The 16,776-nt window shown below is 36.4% G+C and overlaps 1 protein-coding gene across 2 annotated transcripts in view; it reads right to left on the minus strand.

Moving 5' to 3' along the window:
• The window catches only part of PIEZO2 (piezo type mechanosensitive ion channel component 2), a 449,399-nt gene that overhangs the window by 273,946 nt on the left and 158,677 nt on the right, over window positions 1–16,776 (minus strand). The window lies entirely within an intron of this gene.

Consider the following 16,776-nt stretch of genomic DNA (forward strand, 5'->3'; position numbering starts at 1 on the left):
ACTAGCTTTTTTAAAAGAAAACATATTTTCTTATTAGGTTATAATTTACTGAGAGTAAAATTCACTTTTTTTGGCATATGTTTTCAAGATCTGACAAATTCATACAGGCACTTCACCACACCACTACTGTCAAGATAACAGAGCAATTCCATCAGTCTTCCAGGTCCCCATGGTCTTTGTAGTCAGCGCTATCCTGATGCCCCAGCCACTGGTGACCACTGCTGTATTTTCTGACCTTGGAGTCTGATGTGAGCCAGAATACGGCACATGTAATCATATAATGTGTAGCATTCTGATACTGTCTTCTTTCACTTAGCATGATACATTTGAGATGTTCTTGTGGGTATTGATAGTTTGTTACTTTTTATTATTGACTAATATTCCATCCAGAGACCAAGTTTATTTATTCAGTCAACAGCTGAAATACATTTGGATTGTTCCCAGTTTGAGACAATTACAAATAAATCTGCTGTAAACACTGGCTTAGAAATTTTTGTGTGAACATAAATTTTCATTTCACTTGGTAAATATCCAACAGTGGAATTACTGGGTTGAATAGTAAGTATATGGTCAACTTTATAACATATTGACAGTTTTTCAAAGCGGCAAAATACAATTTTGCATTCTCACCAGCAATGTATTTTAATTTCAGTTGTTCTGCATCTCCATATCTTCCTCAGCACTTAGAATTCCTCCCTCCCTCCCCCTCCCTCCCTCCCTCCCTCCCTTCCTTCCTTCCTTCCTTCCTTCCTTCCTTCCTTCCTTTTTTTCCCATTCTAAGAGATGTATAGTGGTAAATCCCTGTTTTTAATTTGCACTTCCCTAAAGACTAATAATGTTAAGCATCTTTTCACGTGTTTATTTGCCATCTGTATATCTTCTCTGGTGACTTGTCTATTCAAATCTTTTGCTCACCTTTTTTTTTTAATTGAGATGTATGTTTTCTCAGTATTGAATTTTGACAGCTTTTCATAAATTCTGGATACAAGTTCTTTATCAGATATGATTTATAAATATTTTCTTCCAATTTTGGCTTTCATTTTTATTGTCTTGGTAGATTTTGGGGAGCAGAAGTTCTTAATTTTGATGAAGTCAAATTTATCAAATTTTTCTCTTATGAATCATATTTTTTGTGTTGTATTTAAGAAATACTTGCCTTTGCCTAACCCAATATCACAAAAAGGTTCTCCTATATTTTTATAAGAGTTTTATGGTTTTAACTTTTACATTTGGGCCCATGGTCCATAAAAATGCAGACATATTCTAGTGTACGAATTTGGCCACTCTGACTTTAAAATATAAAAAAGTACCAACTTTATGAGAATTATATATTATTGAATATAAAGTTTACTGGTACAGTTACTAAAGCATAATAAATTTCAAAATTACATCATTATTGGGAATGTTTACTGTTGTGACTCAAAGCCAATAATAAATAATAATTCCAAAAGTAAACTAAAGACTAGTTATTATTGACAATGTCTACCTATAACTGTAGCACAGAGAGAAGACATTAAATATATTTTGGCAATAAAAATATATGTTAATGATTCAATCTTATTAGTAAGATGCCTTATTAGCGATATGTATTTCACTAACATATTAATTGAAATTTTAAAGTATGAACTAGTGACTCAAAGAGCTGTTTTAAATGGAAAATATATTTGTCTTGTTTTGTTTTCAAAGTCTTTACAGTAAAAAGGTATGCTCATTTGCATCTGAGTTAATGAAAAAGGGTACGTGATTTTATAGAGATTTCATCAAAAACTTTACATTTTGCCTTTACTTTAAGCTTACAGTTATCTAAAGTCAGGCCCTTAAATAATAATTTAAATTTTGGATTACATAATTATTTAGATTGAGAGAAATGTCATATGTCTAAATTTGTTAATATTAATAATATTTCAAAGGATCACATATACATAATCCACTGCAAGAAAGATGGACATGGATGCCTTATAACACACCCAACAAGATATAAAAAATTATTTTTTAAAATTTGTTATGAAGACTCTGCATCTTACTTTGTCAATTTCTAGATCCCACTTGTGCATATCAATACCTGCTATGAAATATCTAATCAATTCATATGCTCCTGCTACCTATGCTTTATTTTGTGAAATCACAAATCCCAATGCAGAATAGTGACTTGTCCAAGTGAAGAAAGACAGAAGATTTTTAGACTTAGATAAGAACCTCTGAAATAAATTAAGACTCTAACATGACAAACATCTACATTTCTTTTAAGTAAAATATTTAACCTATATATAATAAAGTTAAATAAATGACATAAACTTTAATCCTACCAAAGTATCTTATATTAGTACATCTTTAATACACCCTAGATATTTAGAAACATCTGTGATAAAGAAATTAAGAGATGGTGTGCACGCATCGGAAATAAAATCCACAGGGTGTTGGGCAAGTGCGGGGTAGAGGACTGGATGGGTAAATCCACATCTAATGGATGTGGTGCATGCTATCTGGGGGATGGGTATGCTTGTCAGAGAGTGCAAAGACAATTTATGTAACCAAAGCATTTGTACCCCTGCAATACTCTGAAATGAAAAATTTAAAAATAAAAAAAGAAAACAGAAAGAGACTACACTGCTGTGGCCATACATTTTTTTTTTTCTAAATTTTTACCTGATTGATTTTTATGGATCAATTCTGTGTTTGGGTTTTTCCTTGAGTTGATTACTCAGACTAGAAAACGTCCCCTGGCCCTAATTTAAAATTATATTCTAAATTTTCTCAAAAATATTTAAAAATGAGCATTGGCTAGATGTCCTAGTGCAATCTTTACAATGTGCTCTTTCAATGATCTTGGGAAAATCACACAGCTACTGTGTCACTGTTTCCTTATTTCTAATATGAAAAAACTAGACTGAATAATCTATGAAGTTATATTTGGTAGGAGAGTCCATTATTCTTACAAGATAGAGATTTTAAAAAGAGTCAGCTTATATATAATGTAACAAGATTTTCAACTATAATGCTATTAATACTTCCATGTATCCTCTTAAATTAACAATGGATAAAAGGCCTTTTGCACTTTTTACTTATACTCCTGGGGATCCAACTCCACGAAGAGAATTTGAGTTCCATAAAAAAGGATATTTTTCACTCATGATACAGACTGTACTTCTCCAACCTTAAATTTAAAAGTCAGTATAGCTAGACGGTTCTAAGAGGAAACCAATGTAAACAAATAAAAAAGAAATACCCCCATAATATGCCAAAAGAAAAAAAAAAGAAATAGACACAGGACTTTCCCTAGAGAGCCATTAATGAAAACACCTCACAACCAAACACCAGCATGGAAGTGTAGTTCCCTGAAAGATGTGCATAAATGCAGGTGAACCACTTCACTCCTCATGCCACACAGAAAGCCATCCAGAAATGCACCCATGATTCTTACAACATTCACGTGTGTGTGTGTAGTTTTTTTTTTTTTTTTGTCTAAGAACCTAGTATCAAAGACTATAATCAACTATATTGGTAAGAAAACAAATTGTTTATGAGATTATACTGATCCCTCAAATTGCCGCAGAATTAGAATTATCTCCAGATGCTCTATTCCATGAAAGAGTCTCAAAAATAATGAGAAAAGAGGATGATCCCAGGCTACGCTGGCAGTGCGACTGGATGCCATCACTGCCCTTCTCCCATCCATCCAGCATCTCCCCTCCGCTTGCCGGCAGCTTTTCCTGGGTGGTCACTGCCCTCTCTCACCTCCCCATAGCCTCATACTGACAACTGGCATCTTCCTCCCACACCTTTTCAATTGTCCCACAGCACTCCTGTGAGTGAATAACTGCAAAGCCTGGGTAAAATCACTTTGGGTGATGTTATTTCATACTGATCTGAGCCAGAAATGTTTGCTTCATTCAGTTGTGCTACATCTCCCTTCTTTCTTCTGCTTTTCTTCTTACCAAACACAATTTACTTTCTCCCTAAACAAAACTTTAACAGTCACCCTGAGATGCAGTATCATCTCAATTTTTGGATTTATAATCCCATCCCCAAGATGCAATGGTCATTTAACCTCTTTAAATGGAAGGGTGAGTCATGGTTGCTAAGACCCTTTCCAGCAATCACATTCTATGAGTCCATGTTAGCAAGTCAAGATTAAATAGAAATATCCTTAGAAAGAATCAATTTACTGTGTGATATTGAATAGCTCTTAAGAGAGTGGCATCTATTCTTTGGACTAAAAGCAAACATAGGGATACAAACATTTCTGTATCCCTACCAAGGTACAATTGAAAACGTTCACCAAATACATATCAAATTTGAAGTCAAGATATCGACCAGATGAAAAAGGAAAAAATGATTTTCTACATTCTTCGGTTATACTAGATAAAAATAACATGAAAACTTAATCCTTTTTCTGTATTTATCTTCTGTGGCCCCAAATAGACGGCAGTACTTATTCACACTGACTTAATTCATGGCAGAATGAAAGATAAAGAGTGCCTATACATTAAGGATAAACTGAGTCTTAAAATATATGGTATAATATATATATATATATGGTATAATAATACTGTATATGGTATAATAAAATATATGGTATAATAATACTATAACAGAGGCTATTTATCAATTTTATGGTTGCTATTGAGACATATACATAGTTTATTCCTTACTTTGAAATGACAATAACTGAGCATATCAGGAGATGTTCATTTAGGCTATTATCATTGGCATTTTTAAGCCCTCCAAGACCTATTCTACTTAAATTTTGTTTTTTCAGACTTATTCAGAATCTTCTCCACATAGAACCTCCATTTTCACAATAGAAAGAAATGTAGGAGGGAGGAATAGAGAGCAGGAGAAAGAGAAGGAGAAGGAAAAAAAGATGCATTAGAAAGACAATCTCTACATGGTATACAAGAAACAAACTTTCTGCCAAACCTCAGACTGCCTTGTGAATGAGTGATGCTCATCTATGGGTATCAAAGGAATAATTATTTCATCAATGGTGATGGCAAAACTTAACATCCATTTTGGAAGACAAATATCTACTTTTCAAAGTCTCTATGCCAAAGCATCTTCATATGAATTAAAGTGTTGTATATATTTTAAATTATAAACACAAGCAAAACATAGAGTCCAAAACATATCAACTCTAAAATTTTATAGCACTGAAGCAATAAGAAAAAATAGGAACAATGGAATTATAATAATTTTTAAAACTCAGTGTAAAGTAACAAAAATAAATTCTTAAAAATCAACGTTGCAAAATGTATCTACAGAGAATGATATGAACAATAACATGAGCAAATATTCCACAAAAGTAAATACAAATAGTAAACACATGGAAAAATATTGGTCTCCACTAACATTTTTAAAAGAAGCATTTGGTTATTAAAATCTACTAAATTAGTAAAATGCTTTACTCAAATGGCTAATGAGATTTCAGTTGAATACGGTATACTTTCCCACTTCGTTGAGGTGAAAGTCATATGCTATACAATTAACCATTTGAACACGAACAATTCTGTGGTATTCTCCCAAATAGATGGCAGTACTTGTTCACCACACTGTGCAACCATCATGTCTATCCAGTTTCAAAACATCTCCATCACTCCAGAAAAACACTCCATATTCATCAAGTAATCCTTCCCCATTCCACACCACTCACAGCCCATGGCAAGCACAAATCTGCTTTCTGCCCCTATGAATTTGTGTATTCTGGATATTTCATCTAAATGGAGTAATACAATATGTGATCTCTTGTCTTGTGTCTGGCTTCTCCTACTTAGAATAATATTTTAAAGGTTGATCCATGTTATAGCACTTATCAATACTTTTTTATGGCTGAATAATATTTCATTTTATGATATACCACTATTTGTTTATCTATTCATCCTTTCATGAGTATTTGAATTGGTCCCACCTTTTGACTAGTGTGAGTAGTGCTGCCATAAACATTCATGAACAAGTATCTGTGTGAATACCTGTTTTCAATTCTTTTGCATATATACCTAGGAGTAGAATTGCTAGATCACATGGCAGTTTTATGTTCAATTTTTTAAGAACCACTGAAGTGTTTTCCACAGTGAGTGGACCATTTTCATTCCTACCAGCTGATGGCTCCAGTTTCTTCACCTGCTTACCAACACTTGTTATTGTCTAGGTTTTTTGTTTCTTTGTTTTTTATTATAGGCATCTTAGTGGATGTGAAGTTGTAACTCATTGTGGCTTTGATTTGTATGTTCATAATGACTAATGATTTGGGTATTTTTGTGTGTTTGTTGGCCACTTGTATATTGGAGTGAGGCTGTCAGTAGGATTTCCCTGAGGCTCAAGGGTCCCCAAGGCTTCAAATATTGTGGTGCACTTTTAAAAACAATCTCTCTGTCTCTCTCTCTCTGTCTCTCTCTCTCTCTCTCAGAATGTTGTTGGCATCCTAAGAGGTACAAGCATGTTGATGAACAATAAAGTAGAGTGTAGAAACAGTGAAAATAATAATTCTAATTCTTTGACCTCAAAAATCCACTCTTAGAAACTTATCGTAAGGAAATAAACAATAGATTTATTTGTGAAAATGATCACATAAAATGACAAAAATCAAAACCATCCAAAGAAAGATTTAAAACATTCTCATCAGTCAACATGAGGAAAGATTATGCCAGAAGTGAAGTATTTATAAAGACTATGTATTAATAGAGTTGCAGAAACATGCCACATAGCAGTTAAGAGTTTTCACTCTGGCAACCCAGGTTTGAAGCCCGTCAAAGGAACACAGAATTGGGGAAATACAAGGTCCATGAGGGGAAGGATCCTGGATTTGTTCACTGAAGTATCCAAAATCTAAAACACTGTCTGGCATAAGACAGGTTCTCAATATATATTTCCTAAATGGATAAAGAAATTGATGCAATAACAAACACAGAATGCAAATCAAAATGTACAAATCTGAAAAATGTATATGCAAAAATGAAAGCATCTAAGCAGGCCTCAGTGACATTTGGAATTCAATCCAAACCCTTCTGTGTCACACTGGAATTCATCACCCCCTATTTCAAAAAGGCACTGACCTTCACCAGTCCATCAAGCCAGAAACCTGGCATCACTTTAGATCTTTCCCTCTTCATGACACTCCACTCCTAACCCATTCATTCTCCAAACAGTTCATCCTTTATTTTTAATACCTCTCCACTGTCTTCATTTCTCTGCTACAACATCACTGCCCTAGCTAAAGCCACCATTTCCTCTTCGCAGATTATTGCCACAGCCTACAAAACACTCCCCAGCTTCTAATCTTCTGACAATCCCTCTCCACACAGATGGCCAGAGTACACTGTTCTAACATACAAACCTTAACATTCTTCTCTCCTGCATAAAAGTTGCCAAAGTATTCCCATTGCCTATAAGATAAACCTTAATTATTGACATAATTTACATTAGGAGTCCTCAATATTGAATGTAGATTAAATCACCAGGGGGACATTTAAAAATACTAGTTCCCAGGCTCTATCTCAAAGATTCAGTTTCAAATGATATGGGGCTTCAGCCCAGGCCTGGGTATTTTGAAATGCAGTCTTGCTTGTGACTCTACTGCACAACCAGGGTTAAAACCTATGAGTTTATATGGCCCCCTATACTCTGGCACCAATCTAACTCTCCCTTCATCGCTGGCCACTCCCAACCTCGCATTTCTTGAACCAGCCATCCTGGATTTCTCCTCCCAATAATTCAACTGTGCTGTGTCTCTCTTGCTTCTGAGTCTTCGCACTTGCTTTGCCTTCAGTGGTAAATGGTCTTCTTACTCTTTGGTGAGATAACATATGATCATCTTTTAGGTTTGTGCTTCAACATCAATTCTGCCAGGAAGTCCTCCCACCCCAGACTAAAGTAGGCGCTTATTATGTACATTTCCTTAGTTCATTGTACATCCTTAATAACAGCACTAAAGCAAACTCTATTATTGTTGTTCATTTATTTGAATACCTTCCACGCTCTCTTAGCAGGCTGTACAGTGTGTGAGGGCAAGGCCTGTAACGTCTGTTGGTCAATGTATGTGAAGCACCTAACAGAGTGAATGCACACAGCAGGCATTTAATAAATAGCTATCAAATAGTAATATGTGCCAGTATTGTGGGATTATAAAAAATATGAATTATTGAAAACTATTTTTCTTTATGGTTGTGTAGCACCTACTTTTTGTAAAAACATTCTCAAAATTAGCAATGAAAATTGTAACTATTGTAAATAGAACTATCTTCAAAATTTCTTTTTACTTTTTTAAATTTCATCATATTATGGGGGTACAAATGTTAATGTTACATATATTGCCCATGCCCCCCTGCCCCCTCCCACCCGCCCAACACCCGATAAATGTTATTCCTATATGTCCACGTAAGTGTTGATCCATTAATACCAATTTGCTGGTGAGTACATGTGGTGCTTGTTTTTCCATTCTTGAGATACTTCACTTAGTAGAATGGGTTCCAGCTCTATCCAGGAAAATACAAGAGGTGCTATATCACCATTGTTTCTTAAAGCTGAATAGTACTCCATGGTATACATACACCACATTTTATTAATCCACTCATTTATTGATAGGCACCTGGGTTGTTTCCACACCTTTGTGATTGTGAACTATGCTGCTATAAACATTGGAGTGCAGGTGTCCCATTTGTAGAGTGCCATTTGATCTTTTGGGTAGATGCCCAGTAGTGGAATTGCTGGATCAAATGGTAGATCTACTTGTATCACTTTAAGGTATCTCTACATTGCTTTCCACAGAGGCTGAACCAGTTTGCAGTCCCACCACCAGTGTAAGAGTGTTCCTATCTCTCTGCATCCATGCCAACATTTATGGTTTTGGGACATTTTGATTAAGGCCATTCTTACTGGAGATAAGTGATATGTCATTGCAGTTTTGATTTGCATCTCCCTGATGATTAGAAATGTTGAGCATTTTTTCATATGTTTGTTGTTTCATATGTTCTGTCTTCTTCTGGAAAATTTTTGTTCATGTCCTTTGCCCACTTTTTGATAGGGTTGTTTGATTTTTTTCTTGCTGATTTTCCTGAGTTCTAAATAAATTCTAGTTATCAGCACTTTATCGGATGTGTAGCTCGCAAATATTTTCTCCCATTCTGTGGGTTGTCTGTTTGCTGTCCTGACAGTTTCTTTGGCTGTGCAAAACCTTTTTAATTTGATCAGGTCCCATTTATTTATTTTTGTTGCTGCTGTGACTGACTTTGGGGTCTTCTTCATAAATTCTCTGCCTAGGCCAATGTCTAGAAGACTATTTCCAACGTTTTCCTCTAGGACTCTAATGGTTTCACACCTAATGTTCAAGTCTGTTACCCAGTGGGAGTTGATTTTTGTGAGAGGTGAAAGGCGTGGGTCCTGTTTCAGTCGTCTGCATGTGGCTATCCAGTTTCCCCAGCACCATTTATTGAATAAGGATTCTTTTCTCCAGTGTATGTTTTTGTCTGCTTTGTCGAAGATTAGTTGGCTATATGAGGATGGTTTTATATCTGGGTTTTCTGTTCTGTTCCACTGGTCAATGTCCCTGCTCTTGTGCCAATCCCAAGCTGTTTTAATTACTATAGCCTTGTAGTCTAGTTTGAAATCTGGTAAATTGATACCACCTATTTTGTTTTTATTGCCTAGGATTGATTTTGCTATATGGGGTCTTTTCTGGTTCCATACAAAGCATAAAATTATTTTTTCTATATCTGTGAAAAATGATGATGGTATTTTAATAGGGATTGCGTTGACTCTGTAGGTTACTTTGGGTAGTATAGACATTTTAACAATGTTGATTCTGCCGACCCATGAGCATGGTATATTCTTCCACCTGTTTATATCCTCTGCTATTTCTTTCTTCAGTGTTTCATAGTTCTCCCTGTAGAGGTCTTTTACCTCCTTAGTTAAATATATCCCTAGGTACTTTATTTTCTTTGTTGCTATTTTGAAGGGAATTGAGTCTTTGATTTGGTTCTCACTTGTACTGTTGTTGGCGTATATGAATCCTCTGATTTCTGTGTATTGATTTTATATCCTGAGACTTTACCAAATTCATTTATCAGTTCCAGGAGTCTCTTGGTTGAATCCTCAGGGTTTTCTAGGTAAAATATCATGTCATCAGCAAAGAGTGAGAGTTTGATTTCTTCTGCTCCCATTTGCACACCCTTAATTCCGCTCTCTTGTCCGATTGCTGCAGGACTTCCAGCACTATGTTGAATAGAAGTGGAGATAGTGGGCAACTTTGTCTAGTTCCAGTTCTAAGTGGGAATGCTTTCAATTTTTCCCTATTCAGTATGATATTGGCTGTGTGTTTGTCATATATGGCTTGTATCATTTTTAGGTAGGCCCCGTCTATGCCTATTTTGTTGAGCATTCTTATCATAAAAGGGTGTTGAATTTTGTCAAATGCTTTTTCTGTGTCTATTGAGAGGATCATATGGTCTTTATTTTTGCTTCTGTTTATATGGTGAATTACATTTATATATTTGCGTATGTTGAACCATCCCTGCATCCCTGGGATGAAGCCCACTTGGTTCTGATGGATTATTTTCTTGACAAGCACCTGGATTCAATTGGCTAGGATTTTGTTGAAAATTTTTGCATATATATTCATAAGGGATATTGGTCTATAGTTTTCTTTTTTTGTTGCATCCTTTCCTGGTCTTGGTTTCAGGGTTATGTTCGCTTCATAAAATGTGTTGGGCAGGATTCCATGCTTCTCAATGTTGTGGAATAATTTCTGCAGGATAGGCACCAGTTATTCTTTGTAGGTGTCGTAAAATTCGGGTGTGAAACCATCTGGTCCAGGACTTTTCTTTTTAGGAAGGTTTTTTATTGCTGTTTCAATTTCAGTACTTGATATTGGTCTGTTCAGGAATTCTATTTCTTCTTGGTTGAGCCTAGGGAGGCTGTGTGTTTCTAAGAAATTGTCCATTTCCTCCACATTTTCCAGTTTGTGTGCACAGAGGTTTTTGTAATATTCATAAATTATATCTTGTATCTCCGTGGCATCAATTGTAATTTCTCCTTTATTGTTCCTGATGGAGCTTATTAGAGATTTTTCTTTTCTGCTTTTTGAATGAAGAAAATAAAGAAAAAATAATATATTTTAAGGATTACCTATAAAAATAAACGTGGAATTGCAAAGAAAAATATCTTCTTCTTGGTTCATAAAACTAAAAAAATGAAGAAAATCTGTGTGTACTCTATTTTGGTTAATGTGGTTTATGCCACAGATGCTTTGGTTTTTATTATAATCCACTGGCACTGGCAGCTGGGAAGATGCAAACACCACATGAGAATTGCTGGACTGACTTACTATGTTACTCTACTACATTGTTTCTTAAGAAAAGATATGGCTCTTTAAGAATGATGCCCATTTAAAAATTAGGGATTATGTACCACATAACAATGCAAGGGTAGATAAAAAATTATTTAAAATAATAATCCTGATATAGGATATATGTGTTCAAAGCAAATACTTTTCTTTTTCAGAAAGTGAATGTTAAGTTAATATGCAAAACATATGTCTATAAGTATAATACTTTTATAGTAATAAATTTAATATTAATATTCTGTAAATGCACATATTCTGTAATAGGAATCACTAGGAAATGTTTAAATGTCTCTCAAAATGAATTTAAGGCATGAATTATATTAGCATCTGTCTTGCCAATCTTCTAGATCCCTAAAATATATTCTTACTACTCAAAATCAAGACTTATCAAAATCTAAACTTCTAATTATAGGAAAAATGTTTTCTATTTATGAATCCGTATATCTAAACCATAAAATATAAACCTAAAATATTACACATTGAAACTGAAGAATTTGTAAGTCTGAAGAATGACTAAACTTGTGACATACGATTAATACTTTCTCAAATGTCATGCCTATACTTAGCCCAACTGTGCTACTTGCATTATGGCCTTGAAATGTCCTTCCATCATACCGTAAATTTTTAAACGTACAGTTATAGCTTTATGTTGTCCATCTATAATTTTGAGGTTGAGTTTACTCCCATACCACACAAACTTGCCTTAGTGCTTTTATTGTGAATAATTTACACTAGAAATGCTGCATCATGATACTGAGGTTAAAGAAATTGTTATTTAAGCAAACGAAATCAATCCCAAATCATTTCAGACTTCCTGCTCTGTGATTTATCTTACAGCAAGGACTGGGGTGTGTGGGGTGGGGAGCAGAGAAGCATGTGGATCCAGGCAAGACTGGTACTCATCTGGGGGCTCCTCTCCCTTCCCTTATTATAATGTTAACAAGACCGCCTTGCTAAAGCACACTCAGCCCTCATGACTCCCTCTCTTCTCATTCCCTCCTTCCTACTTCTAACTCCAGCTTTCTTTTTTATATTTTTCTCTTCTGATTTCCCTAAATCCAAATTTCCTTTTGTAAAGGAAATAAATAGCAAGTAACTTTATTTGATAAGTAATCTTTCAAGATAAATAAAACATGTCATTCTCATATTTCCTCATGAGCTGAAAAGAGAAGAAACAGAAAAAACTATCAGGGTAAGATTTTCTACATGCACCTGAAGGGCAGGTATAAGGGAATGAGCTCTGGCGGAGACCGGACACTGATACACTGAGCTGTTTGCATCAATGGCTCAGACACAGGCCATAGAGGTAAGGGTACCACCAAGAATCAGTCACAAAACAAAGCAAGAGAGTTCTCAAATGTCATCATTGCTACACTTTCATTTCCTTTTTAGCTGCTACTAATTTATTTATTCATTCTTCAGACAATTGCTGGGCGATATACTATGTATCAGCTACTGGGATCAGTGCTCAGGTTACAAAAATAATACAACTTGACAGTTTTGAGCCTCAATTTGATCATACTTTAATGGGAGAACATATAAAATCAGTGATTACAACGTAACATAAAAAATTAAATGAATGATTCTTAGGGTATTTGAGGAGCCCAAAGGCACCTGACCCTGTCCACCTGGGGGGATTAGCTTGGGTTTCCTGAAGGAAGTGGCCAGTAGTGAAGGACAGGCCTAGCAGAGGAGTGCAGGATGGGTGGTGTGGGTAAGAACATTCTCCGAGGGGAATAACATGAGCAAAGGTGTGGGCAGGAAACAGGAAGCCTGGTGGAATTGGTAGTGGGAAGCAGGAGATGACAACCACGGCGTGGGGAGAAGTACAGCTTCTCTGCAGCTCTTTCCTCTGTCTAGGCAAGACCACTGCCCTGCATTCACCTGGCTGTGCAGAGCCTAACATCTTTCCTGGATGATCTTGCGTGCTGTCACCACATCTCCCTAGCACCTTTTCTTTTTTTATCTAATCAAAACTTTGTTGTTGCTAAGTCTTTTTATCTGTGAGTGAATAAAATATCAGGGCCCTTGCAGGACTTGATGCAGCATTAAGATATTATAAATAAAATATGCCTAGAATACAATGGACTATTACACATGAAGCTGTTTTCATTGCTGATTCAGAGAAAAACTTAGAACCAGAACCAAAAAGCTGTTTAAAACATAGACACACGCGCGCGCGCGCGCACACACACACACACACACACACACACACACACACACACACACACACACGAGGCTGGATGTGAGAGGGTGTGGTAGAGCAAGAGTAAAGAAAACTAAGCCTTACTGGAGTGCTTGATTCCTGCCAGGAACTCTAAAAATTTTACCCTATTAAGAGCTGAAATGAAGAGAGGCGAGGTCAGGAAAGAGTCCCTGTGCATAGGCAGAATCAAAATCCCAAATCAAAAATGGACGCATATCTGCTTTCAGAGAAATACAATAGGATTTCATCAGAAATAGATCCAATGTTTCAGGTCAGAAGATATCTGCATGAATCAACAGTATGGCCATTTCAGCCGATGGGAAGGACAGTTACCAGAACAAGGAAAGCCACAGCCCCTCCATGTTCAGCATTTAACGGGCCCGGCTGCTACACCTGCCAATGCACTGAGACTGTCTTACTGGTTGGCAACAAGGGACACTGACTGCGCTGGAAAGATAGCAGAGGGTGAGGGACTCAAGACATATTGGTAAAAATACCCAGAGGTTACATCACAGCTGTCTTCAAATATTTGCAAAATTGCTGTGTAGAGAAAGGATTAGATTATATACGTGCAGTTTTGGAAACAGCCTCCGGATCTCAGGGCCTCACATTTCAGGGAAGTAGATTTCTGCGTACCAAAAGGCATCCAGATAAATCATTCTTGCTGATTTATCCACTGATTTACATCTTCAGAAAAACATTTCCAAATTTCTTAGCCACTAAAAATACAGATTAAAACCCATCAAGGACTGGAAGACCTTGGTTATTAGCAAGTTGGCGCAGGGCTGAGGCAGCACCCACCTGAAGGAGGTGGCAGGAAAGTGGGCTCAAAGAGGGCTAGGAATAGGGTCCCTGACAATAAATATGCATCTTACTCCTCAGCCACGTAGTCCCCCATGTAATTATCCCATAAGTCTAAGAGGTGAATATATTTTAAAGGCCAAGATCATTTACCAAGTAAAGCATATTAAGTCACTTCCAGCCATTAATACTTCAACTAGAGTAAGCATAATATTAACTATTTTCTCACCCAGCACAACCTCCAAGATTTATGTATCCTATTTTTACCTATTCCTAAAAGTCTAAATAACCAAAGGCCAATTCTCCATAAAATTTTCCCCAGCACACCTATGAGGTAAGCAGAGTGTACTGGAAAGAGTATGGGCAACAGAGGCCAGGAAACGTGAATTCGAATTCTGGTTCTGCCGCTAACTAATGCATGACCTAAGACAAGAGAGTTTCTGCCTCTGGGCAGAGACTTTCCCATCAGTAATACAGTCATGAAAGCCACCAATGTTGAAGAGCTATAGCAAGGAGTAAATGACAGAGTGTTAGTTTAATTTATGTAACAATGTTAGTTTGTTCCTTTCCTAACTCTTCTAGCCTTTTCCTCTTTCTTCTATAATTCTGCAATATAGAAAGGGTGACACAGAGTGAATAATATCTTTATCATCTATTCCTCTGAGTTGGAGAGCATAGGGGTGGATGACAAGCTTTCAAGAAGACTAGAGAATGAGGAAAGGGTCATAAATAATATATACCATATACATACAGCTGGGTGCTGTAGCCACAGAGCAAGTGGAGTGAGAGTTCCCAGTGGGGAGGTTGCTGAGAAGAAAGGAAAGTCCTTAGAAGGAGGACACAGGGACACTGAAGATACACATCACTGATGCCACCTTCCAACCAGGGCCCCTTAGCACTATTATTTAGGATTGCAGCCACATAGTGCAGAGTATTTATAAACCCAAATATAACCACAATAGTAAGAAACGGAGATAAAGACTGTCATAGAGAATTATTTAGTAGCATGTAAGTTTCATAATTTCCAAGGTTCATCTATGTGTGTATAATTTGGAGATGGGATTTGATTCTGAGTTGTTTTTACTACCTTGTAGCTGTGTATGAACTTGAGCAAGAAATATGACTTCTCTAATAATAGCAACAGACACTAGCTTATACAAATTGAACACTTACTATGGGCCAGGCACAATTCTAAGGGATATTGCCTGTATCAATTGACCCTTGCAACAACCTATGAGATGGCTACTGTTAAATTCATTTTACAATTGAGGAAACTGAGGCACAGAGATGAGTAACTTGGCCATAGTCTCCTAAGATCCTAAATTTACCCACATATTAAATACTATAAAAAATTCTTATGAAAAATACTTTTTACAATAAAATGAGATATTATATTTGAAAAATGCTGTCTAATCTGAACATCACTACATGACTATTACTCTAAGGTAAATCAAGATATTGACACAGCACTGGTCTGAGAGTTTTGCATCCTGATAGGTGTTTCCCTTCAGTTCACCCTCCTGCGTGTGTCTAGCTTTTGGCATTAAAAACTACTTGTTTATGTATACCATGGAGTACTATTCAGCTCTAAGAAACAATGGTGATATAGCACATCTTATATTTTCCTGGTTAGAGCTGGAACCCATACTACTAAGTGAAGTATCCCAAGAATGGAAAAACGAGCACCAGATATATTCTCCAGCAAACTGGTATTAACTGAGTAGCACCTAAGTGGACACATAGGTACTACAGTAATAGGGTATTGGGCAGGTGGTAGGGGGAGGGGGGCGGGTATATACATACATAATGAGTGAGATGTGCACCATCTGGGGGATGGTCATGATGGAGACTCAGACTTTTGGGGGGAAGGGGGGAAATGGGCATTTATTGAAACCTTAAAATCTGTACCCCCATAATATGCCAAAATTAAAAAAAAAGAAACTACTTGTTTTCGTTATTCCAAGAACATTGACTCCATCAGATATCGGGTAAAAAGAGTTCTCTTTCAACAGTGCTTCCATTCAGAGTCTACTGATCTAACTGTGTCTTCGACTGGAATAGCCTTGCACTCTCTGTGGAACCCCAGACTACATCTAAGTTGGCATATGCCTAAGTGAGTCAGTGGACAGAAAAAGCAATCTGCCTTAATTGCTAGAGGTTCAAGGAAAAAGCATTAAAGCAAATTTATCGTACTATATGTGTGATTAAAAGGTGTATATATAATCTACATACTTTTAGACTACCTTATTGAAAAGAAAATTAGACTATGATGTCCTAATCCTTCCTTGCACAGGTGGCCAAAAGGAGAATTACTTGGACCAATTTTTTAAAAACTGTTTTATTGAGGGGGCAGTACCTGCTTTCAGGAAACCGGCCCAAGGAGAGAAAAGGGACTGTCCATGGTGCCTAAATGAGTCAGGAAGTGAAAAGAGCAGGG

The sequence above is a fragment of the Microcebus murinus genome, chromosome 17 (assembly GCF_040939455.1).
Source record: "Microcebus murinus isolate Inina chromosome 17, M.murinus_Inina_mat1.0, whole genome shotgun sequence".
Classification (NCBI taxonomy): Eukaryota; Metazoa; Chordata; class Mammalia; order Primates; family Cheirogaleidae; genus Microcebus; species Microcebus murinus.